Genomic DNA, 10,372 nt, shown 5'->3' with positions numbered 1-10,372 from the left:
GACGACTTCCCTTGTTGTCTGAAAATTGTTTACTGCATTAAAGCCTAACAGGCAAAGAGTGCGCATTATAGCCCTGAATGCATGTTACAGCATAAGCAAGTATGTACCATCCCACGAATGTACGTGAAAATTCCAATATGCACACGAACGCACTTAGTTGAAATTGATAATATCGAAAAATGGTATAAGTTAATAAACCCAGGAGATCTAAATGCAAGAATAATATAATTTTTCAGTAGGGAAATTGCACAGTTTTTACAAGTGTGGCGATGGGTAAACATCGCGTAAGAACACTTGATGAACTTTCTGAAACAACATCTCAGATTCACAAAAGAAATATTATAAATCCCTTGAAAATCAGGAAATGAGTATAAACTGCTACTCATACGTCAGTTGACTTTATTGATACGTAATCTGCGGACGGATTCGGTTCACCAGGCGTTCTGAATGAAACAGAATGTGAACAAAGACACGATATTCCACAAGTTAGATTTGCACAAAAAACCTCACAAAAACGGCAGGACGTAATTTCCGATTAACTGAACGATGCGAGTGCAAGACTTTCGGCAAATTGCGATCTTAGCAAGACCCTGATTTCTGCTCAAATTCCCTCATGTATATACACTATGACAATATACCTGAAAGACTACTTGCTCTGTCATACTGCTCCAGGCAACGAACGCGAAAGAAGTAGGTTTCCCCAGACGACAAACACTAAGAAAGCGAGGCTTTCTCTCGCGAAACATGGCAGTAACAGAATGAATCTGCTGTGTTCATTCTCATAGGCTGAAATCGGTCTCAGTTTTTAGCTTGCCTTAAGAGAGTCCTGTACCTTCTCACTCTTGGCAACGATATCTCGTACAAGCACAAAGCGGCTACTCGCGACTGAACGGCTGTGAACAAAACAAGTGACTTGAGATGGGTGTGGAATAATCCTGCGACTTATGAAAACCACTCGTTCTAAATGGACGATTTGAAGTCTTACTTGTCGTCAGCAGTTGAAATGTACGTTCTTAATTGATAGTGCAACTTCAGCTGTCAGACGTGTAAACTGTCATATGCTTAATCTCCTATCCAAGGTGTGTAGTACATTTATAAAAGGATCATTAAGTGCCCGCAAAGCACAAAACAAATCTCAGTGATGTTCTAAAAATCACTCATTCCTTCGAGATGCTTCTGCCGCCCAAAGGCCGTTTGACAACTACACTCAAATAGCTATTATTAAACAACGCCTTCTTCAGCAATCAATGGATGATCACAATTCATCCTTCAGTGTAGACACGCCATCACAAAGCAATAGATATGGATATGAAGACAGTAACTGTTCTCGAAAGACCAGATTACTGTTGTTGACCGTGCAGCTTTTCCCTGGAATAAATGATGATTAACTGAAACCCTCAGCTGCCGACAGGTGTTGTTGATATACCTCGATGCGCACAGCTGGAAATGTGTGCCCCGACCGGGACTCGAACCCGGGATCTCCTGCTTACATGACAGACGCTCTATCCATCTGAGCCACCGAGGACACAGATGAATAGCGCGACTGCAGGGACTTATCCCTTGCACGCTTCCCGTGAGACTCACATGAGTGAATGGGCAAATGTCTATAAGGTACATTACATGTGTAGAATTGTGGACAGTTGGGAATGTGAGTCTCACGGAAAGCGTGCAAGGGATAAGTCCCTGCAGTCGCGCTATTCATCTGTGTCCTCGGTGGCTCAGATGGATAGAGCGTCTGCCATGTAAGCAGGAGATCCCGGGTTCGAGTCCCAGTCGGGGCACACATTTTCAGCTGTCCACATCGAGGTATATCAACAACACCTGTCTGCAGCTGAGGGTTTCAGTTAATCATCATTTATAATAGATATAGAATAGTCGATGGATTATTAGCTGACTGCCGCGTTCAAACTAAATAATAATCTAACCTCACGTCATCTTTACATGTTGTACCAGAAAAAAATGGTTCAAATGGCTCTAAGCGCTATGGGACTTAACATCTGAGGTCATCAGTCCCCTAGACTTATAACAACGTAAACCTAACTAAACTAAGGACATCACACACATCCATGACCGAGGCAGGATTCTAACCTGCGATCGCAGCAGCGGCGCGGTTCCTGTGACTGAAGCGCCTAGAACCGCACGGCCACAGAGGCCGGCTAATGTTTTTTTTACGGCAGCCAAGACGTAAGAGTGTCTTTGGCTGCACGCCTAGACAACTGTACACTATGTGAACAAAAGTGTCCGGACAACCCCAAAAACATACGTTTTTCATATTAGGTGCAGTGAGCTGCCACCTATCAGTGACCTCAGTAGTCATTAGACATCGGGAGAGAGAGAGAGAGAGCAAAATGGAACGCTCCGCGGAACTCATGGACTTCGGACGTGGCCAGGTGATTGTCACCAGAAAACAACAGACCTTTTGTGCTGCAAGATAAATTTTTTATATGTGAACTGAAGGGAGATCACTGCTATCAGTCGCAGCAGGACATTAGGCGGAATCAGTGGAAACGAGCGAAAGTGTGTACCAGACCAGGACTCGAACCCGCAATATCCTGTTTACTAGCCACTGCGCCAACTGGGACGCAATGTTATCGCAGCTACACAGACTTATCTGCATACGCTTCATGGCCGATCCATACTCTCATCGAGCGCCACCTATCCACAGTCCCTGTCCGTTACACTCCTGTTCACTACTTAGAGATTCCCACTATGCACAAATACATCCGACTTCCTGTGGGCATCTCTCCACACTCCCATCAAGCGTCACCCTATCTGCAGTCCCCGTCCATTATACTCCTGTTCGCTAGTTAGAGATTCCCACTATCCACAAATACATCTGACCTCCTGTGCAAATCTCTCCACACTCCCACCAAGCACTACCCTATCTACAGTCCCTATCCATTATACTCCTGTTCGCTAGTTGGAGATTCCCACTATGCACAAATACATTCGACCTCCTGTGGGAATCTCTCCACACTCCCACCAAGCACCACCCTATCTACAGTCCCTGTCCATTATACTCCCGTTCACTACTTAGAGATTCCCACTATACACAAATACATCCGACCTCCTGTGGGAATCTCTCCACACTCCCATCAAGCGCCACCCTATCTCCAGTCCTTCCATTATACTCCGGTTCGCTACTTAGAATCCCACTGTGCACAAATACATCCGACCTCCTGTGGGAATCTCTCCACACTCCCATCAAGGGCCACCCTATCTGCAGTCCCTTCCATTATACTCCTGTTTTCTACATAGAGGTTTCCACTATGCACAAATACATCTGACCCCCTGTGGGAATCTCACCGGACTCCCATCAAGCGCCACTCTATCTCCAGTCCCTTCCATTATACTCCAGTTCGCTACTTAGAGATTCCCACTATGCACAAAAACATCCAACTTCCTGTGGGAATCCCTACACACTCCCATCAAGGGCCACCCTATCTGCAGTCCCTTCCATTATACTCCTGTTCGCTACTTAGAGATTCCCACTATGCACAAATACATCCGACCTCCTGTGGGAATCTCTCCACACTCCCACCAAGCACCACCCTATCTGCAGTCCCTGTCCATTATACTCCGGTTCGCTACTTAGAGATTCCCACTATGCAGAAAAACATCCGACTTCCTGTGGGAATCTCTCCACATTCCCATCAAGCGCCACCCTATCTCCAGTCCCTTCCATTATACTCCAGTTTGCTACTTAGATTCCCACTGTGCACAAATACATCCGACCTCCTGTGGGAATCTCTCCACACTCCCATCAAGGGCCACCCTATTTGCAGTCCCTTCCATTATACTCCTGTTCGCTACTTAGAGATTCCCACTATGCACAAATACATCCGACCTCCTGTGGGAATCTCTCCACACTCCCACCAAGCACAACCCTATCTGCAGTCCCTGTCCATTATACTCCGGTTCGCTACTTAGAGATTCCCACTATGCAGAAAAACATCCGACTTCCTGTGGGAATCTCTCCACATTCCCATCAAGCGCCACCCTATCTCCAGTCCCTTCCATTATACTCCAGTTTGCTACTTAGATTCCCACTGTGCACAAATACATCCGACCTCCTGTGGGAATCTCTCCACACTCCCATCAAGGGCCACCCTATTTGCAGTCCCTTCCATTATACTCCTGTTCGCTACTTAGAGATTCCCACTATTCACAAATACATCCGACCTCCTGTGGGAATCTCTCCACACTCCCACCAAGCACCACCCTATCTACAGTCCCTGTCCATTATACTCCCGTTCACTACTTAGAGATTCCCACTATACACAAATACATCCGACCTCCTGTGGGAATCTCTCCACACTCCCATCAAGCGCCACCCTATCTCCAGTCCTTCCATTATACTCCGGTTCGCTACTTAGAATCCCACTGTGCACAAATACATCCGACCTCCTGTGGGAATCTCTCCACACTCCCATCAAGGGCCACCCTATCTGCAGTCCCTTCCATTATACTCCTGTTTTCTACATAGAGGTTTCCACTATGCACAAATACATCTGACCCCCTGTGGGAATCTCACCGGACTCCCATCAAGCGCCACTCTATCTCCAGTCCCTTCCATTATACTCCAGTTCGCTACTTAGAGATTCCCACTATGCACAAAAACATCCAACTTCCTGTGGGAATCCCTACACACTCCCATCAAGGGCCACCCTATCTGCAGTCCCTTCCATTATACTCCTGTTCGCTACTTAGAGATTCCCACTATGCACAAATACATCCGACCTCCTGTGGGAATCTCTCCACACTCCCACCAAGCACCACCCTATCTGCAGTCCCTGTCCATTATACTCCGGTTCGCTACTTAGAGATTCCCACTATGCAGAAAAACATCCGACTTCCTGTGGGAATCTCTCCACATTCCCATCAAGCGCCACCCTATCTCCAGTCCCTTCCATTATACTCCAGTTTGCTACTTAGATTCCCACTGTGCACAAATACATCCGACCTCCTGTGGGAATCTCTCCACACTCCCATCAAGGGCCACCCTATTTGCAGTCCCTTCCATTATACTCCTGTTCGCTACTTAGAGATTCCCACTATGCACAAATACATCCGACCTCCTGTGGGAATCTCTCCACACTCCCACCAAGCACCACCCTATCTGCAGTCCCTGTCCATTATACTCCGGTTCGCTACTTAGAGATTCCCACTATGCAGAAAAACATCCGACTTCCTGTGGGAATCTCTCCACATTCCCATCAAGCGCCACCCTATCTCCAGTCCCTTCCATTATACTCCAGTTTGCTACTTAGATTCCCACTGTGCACAAATACATCCGACCTCCTGTGGGAATCTCTCCACACTCCCATCAAGGGCCACCCTATTTGCAGTCCCTTCCATTATACTCCTGTTCGCTACTTAGAGATTCCCACTATTCACAAATACATCCGACCTCCTGTGGGAATCTCTCCACACTCCCACCAAGCACCACCCTATCTGCAGTCCCTGTCCATTATACTCCGGTTCGCTACATAGAGATTCCCACTATTCACAAATACATACGACCCCTGTGGGAATCTCTCCACACTCCCATCAAGTGTCACCCTATCTCCAGTCCCTTCCATTATACTCCGGTTCGCTACTTAGAGATTCCCACTATGCACAAAAACATCTGACTTCCTGTGGGAATCTCTCCACACTCCCATCAAGCGCCACCCTATCTGCAGTCCCTTCCATTATACTCCTGTTCGCTACTTAGACATTCCCACTATTCACAAATACATATGACCTCCTGTGAGAATCTCTCCACACTCCCATCAAGGTCCACCCTATCTGCGGTCCCTGTCCATTATACTCCTGTTCGCTACTTAGAGATTCCCATTTTGCACAAATACATCTAACCTCCTGTGGGAATCTCTCCACACTCCCATCAAGCGCCACTCTATCTGCAGTCCCTGTCCATTATACTCCTGTTCGCTACTTAGAGATTCCCATTTTGCACAAATACATCTAACCTCCTGTGGGAATCGCTCCACACTCCTATCAAGCACCACCCTATCTGCAGTCGCTTCCCTTATACTCCTGTTCGCTACTTAGATTCCCACTGTCTACAAATACATCCGACCTCCTGTGGGAATCTCCCCACACTCCCATCAAGGGCCACCCTATCTGCAGTCCCTGTCCATTATACTCCTGTTTGCTACATAGAGATTCCCGCTACGCACAAATACATCTGACCTCCTGTGGGAATCTCTACACACTCCCATCAAGGGCCACCCTATCTGCAGTCCCTGTCCATTATACTCCTGTTCGCTACTTAGAGATTCCCACTATGCACAAATACATCTGACCTCCTTTGGGAATCTCTCCACACTCCCATCAAGGGCCACCCTATCTGCAGTCACTGTCCATTATACTCCTGTTTGCTACATAGAGATTCCCACTACACACAAATACATCCGACCTCCTGTGGGAATCTCTACACACTCCCATCAAGTGCCACCCTATCTGCAGTCGCTGTCCATCATACTCCTGTTCACTAGTTACAGATTCCCACTATGCACAAATACATTCGACCTCCTGTGGGAATCTCTCCACACTCCCATCATGCGCCACTCTATCTGCAGTCCCTGTCCATTATACTCCTGTTTGCTACTTAGAGATTTCCACTGTGCACAAATACAACCGACCTCCTGTGGGAATCTCTCCACACTGCCATCAAGCGCCACCCTATCTGCAGTCCCTTTCATTATACTCCTGTCCGCTACTTAGTCTCCCACCGTGCACAAATACATCTGACCTCCTGTGGGAATCTCTACACACTCCCATCAAGGGCCACCCTATCTGCAGTCCCTGTCCATTATACTCCTGTTCGCTACTTAGAGATTCCCACTATGCACAAATACATCCGACCTCCTTTGGGAATCTCTCCACACTCCCATCAAGGGCCACCCTATCTGCAGTCACTGTCCATTATACTCCTGTTTGCTACATAGAGATTCCCACTACACACAAATACATCCGACCTCCTGTGGGAATCTCTACACACTCCCATCAAGTGCCACCCTATCTGCAGTCGCTGTCCATCATACTCCTGTTCGCTAGTTACAGATTCCCACTATGCACAAATACATTCGACCTCCTGTGGGAATCTCTCCACACTCCCATCATGCGCCACTCTATCTGCAGTCCCTGTCCATTATACTCCTGTTCGCTACTTAGAGATTTCCACTGTGCACAAATACAACCGACCCCCTGTGGGAATCTCTCCACACTGCCATCAAGCGCCACCCTATCTGCAGTCCCTTTCATTATACTCCTGTCCGCTACTTAGACTCCCACCGTGCACAAATACATCCGACTTCCTGTGGGAATCTCTACACACTCCCATCTAGTGCCACCCTATCTGCAGTTCCTTCCACAATACTCCTGTTCGCTACTTAGATTCCCAAATACATCCGACCTGCTGTGGGAGTCTCTCCACACTCCCGTCGAGCGCCACCCTATCTGCAGTCCCTGTCCATTATACTCCTACTCGCTACTTAGAGATTCCAAGTATGCACAAATACATTCGACCTCCTGTGGGAATCTCTCAACACTCCCATCAAAGGCCACCCTATCTGCAGTCCCTGTCCATTATACTGCTGTTCGCTAGTTACAGATTCCCACAATACACAAATACATCCGAACTCCTGGGGGAACTCTGTGTAGCGAACAGGACTATAATGGAGAGGGACTGCAGATAGGGTGGCGCTTGATGGGAGTGTGGATCGTCCGTGAGGCATACCAAGACAGTCCGTGCAGTTACGATAATGCTGTGTCTTGGTTGGCGCCGTGATTTCCGCACCTGCCTAGTAATCAGGAGATCCTGGGTTCGAATTCCAGTCCGGTACACGTTTTCACTCGTCGTCGCTGATTCTGCTTAATGTCCTGCTGCTACTGTTAGCAGTGATCCCCCTTCAATTTACAGACAGTGTTTCACAGCTGCTGAATCAGTATGGTGTCTGTTCTTTAGAAGCAACCGACACTGTGCATTTAAATAATTTTTTGCCCTGGTATGGAGGGATGCTATAATCTATCGTTGACTTTGATACCGGATGCAGCCAAACTAAGACGAATTTTTGACAAATAATATAAACAGTTTAAACACGGTAATAACGTTATTTACTTTTGTACAAAGATCAGACTATTCCCATCGGCAAGTATACCTTAAGATGTAAGTTAGGTCAGCTGTAGTGCCTTGCGTATTTTGTTGTGTCACAGAAGATGTCTTTACGCATCTTGATTATCAGTAGGGCCACTATGCATGTCATTTTTTTACTGCTGTAGAAGAATTACGTTACAACAGTAGTGCCACATTTGTTTTGTACTGTAAATACTCTGAAGTTTGATAAATGATAAGAGACAATTTTATTTTCAGCACAAGATCGAATTTGGTCATTAGCGACCAGGGATTGTAATCACACTTTTGTATTACGACGAGCAACACGTGTGTTTTGTACCCCTAAATATCTACTTAGGGAGCAAATTTTGTGTCATACGATTATTAAAGAATAGATCTGTGACATTACCTCCACTTCTATACTGGCCGCTATAAAATTAACGATCAGTATTTGTGAAGGTGAAGGGAAATGTTCTGGGAGAACGCATTGTATCTGAAAAGGAAACCGCATATAAGGCACTAGTGCCAACAATTCTGGACTATTGTTCTAGTGTTCAGGGTGCCTTATCAGGAAGGTATGACAACTGACATCAAGATCAGAGATTCATTGCTAGGACGTTAACAGGTCGATGTGACCCCTTAAGAAAGTGAAACAGAAATCCATGGGGAACTAAAGTGGGATGCCATGGAAGAAATACAGTAGTTCTCGTGAAACCTTATTCGGGAATCTATATTCAAAGAAGACTGTTCGACCATAACGCTACCACTATGTTTGTAGGGATCATAGGATAAGAGTGATTATGGTTCAGTCGTTTTTCCCTTCTCAATATGGAAATTGAGTAGGTTGAGTAAAGTAATCTCAGGAGCGTAATTTCTCATTACATGTTAAGTGCAGACTTGGTCCAGCGCATCTACATTTGCATGTTAATAAACTGTGATGTAGGACATAAAGGCTTCGAACAAGCCGGCTGCAGAGGCCGAGCTGTTCTCGGCGCTTCAGTCCGGAACCGCGCGACTGCTATGGTCGCAGGTTCGAATCCTGCCTCGGGCATGGATGTGTGTGATGTCCTTAGGTTAGTTAGGTTTAAGTAGTTCTAAGTTCTAGGTAACTGATGACCTCAGACGTTACGTCCTGTAGTGCTCAGATCCATTTGAACCATTTGAGCTTCGAACAAGGGAAAAACCGCCAATAAAGAGGAGAGAATTAACACAAATATATTTGTTACGGCCATAACTCGTTGTTTTGTGATAGACTTGTGACAGCATTAGGATAATAGACATACTAATAGTGCTGTACAACATAGGGTACATTGGTTTACGTCTCACGGAGAAGTCGTAGCGCAAGTGCTGATTCATGGCTTTTCAACTGAACTAAGGCTCAAGTTCTAATGGCCTTGTGGTCGACATTAAGTCTACGAAGAATGTAAAAAATGTAGTGATGCGTATGAGTCGTGTATATTAATATACAGTCATACCGTATTATTAAATTACGATATCTTGAAGCTTTATGTAAGAGCATCGTCTGCTGAAGATGAGAATAATCCAATATTATTAAATACTCGTCTTGATGCTATCGTCATATCGCTGCGAGTCAATTGCAATAACATGTAAAAGATTGCAGTTAAGCAATTATCGTCTTCACATTTTTCCTGTCTTTCATAAATTCCAGTATAGTTTTACGCTCTCCTCCTCGGCGAGGGTTATGAAGTCACTCACAAAACTGGTTTCGGTAGAACTCTCCTTTAACGCAATTAGTGTTTAACGCTGATTATTAGTTTCCATTTGCTGATGGAATGAAGCCATTTTAGCCAAGTGCGAAGCAACGATGTCGGAAAAAGCTGTGCAGTTACTTCTGGGCAGGCGATTTTCATTTCCATTAATTTTTTTGTTAATGTACATGCTTGCTAGCCTGCAGCCTGCGTGCACTCTGGTTTTCCAGCAGCACATGTTCTATGGTTTGTTCACATTCCATTCTTTTATTTTCTTTCAAGCATATACATAATAAACATTTCTAAATTCAGTTCCCAGTTTTGACCGGCCAGTGGTCATTATCAGACTCTCTAAAACTACACGTTGGAAGCGGTGTCGTAACATTATCAACGTACTCCAATGAGCCAAAATTCTGTGACTACAACCCATAGCGAGATTGAACGCAACCTGCTGGAATTGCAGGCACGTGAGGCGGTAAGGAAAGTATACAGGATGATTCCGTGACGGTGTTACAGATTTTCAGGGATGGCGGAGAATGGTAAA

General features: G+C 45.8%; 1 non-coding gene across 1 annotated transcript; it reads right to left on the bottom strand.

Moving 5' to 3' along the window:
- Window positions 1–1,451: 1,451 nt before the first annotated feature.
- Window positions 1,452–1,525, bottom strand: Trnat-ugu. Its single transcript has one exon. It is a non-coding gene; the product is annotated as a tRNA-Thr (tRNA).
- Window positions 1,526–10,372: the final 8,847 nt, after the last annotated feature.

This window comes from Schistocerca piceifrons, chromosome 2 (assembly GCF_021461385.2).
Source record: "Schistocerca piceifrons isolate TAMUIC-IGC-003096 chromosome 2, iqSchPice1.1, whole genome shotgun sequence".
In the NCBI taxonomy this organism is placed as follows: domain Eukaryota; kingdom Metazoa; phylum Arthropoda; class Insecta; order Orthoptera; family Acrididae; genus Schistocerca; species Schistocerca piceifrons.
This window is presented reverse-complemented; position numbering and strand designations above follow the sequence as displayed.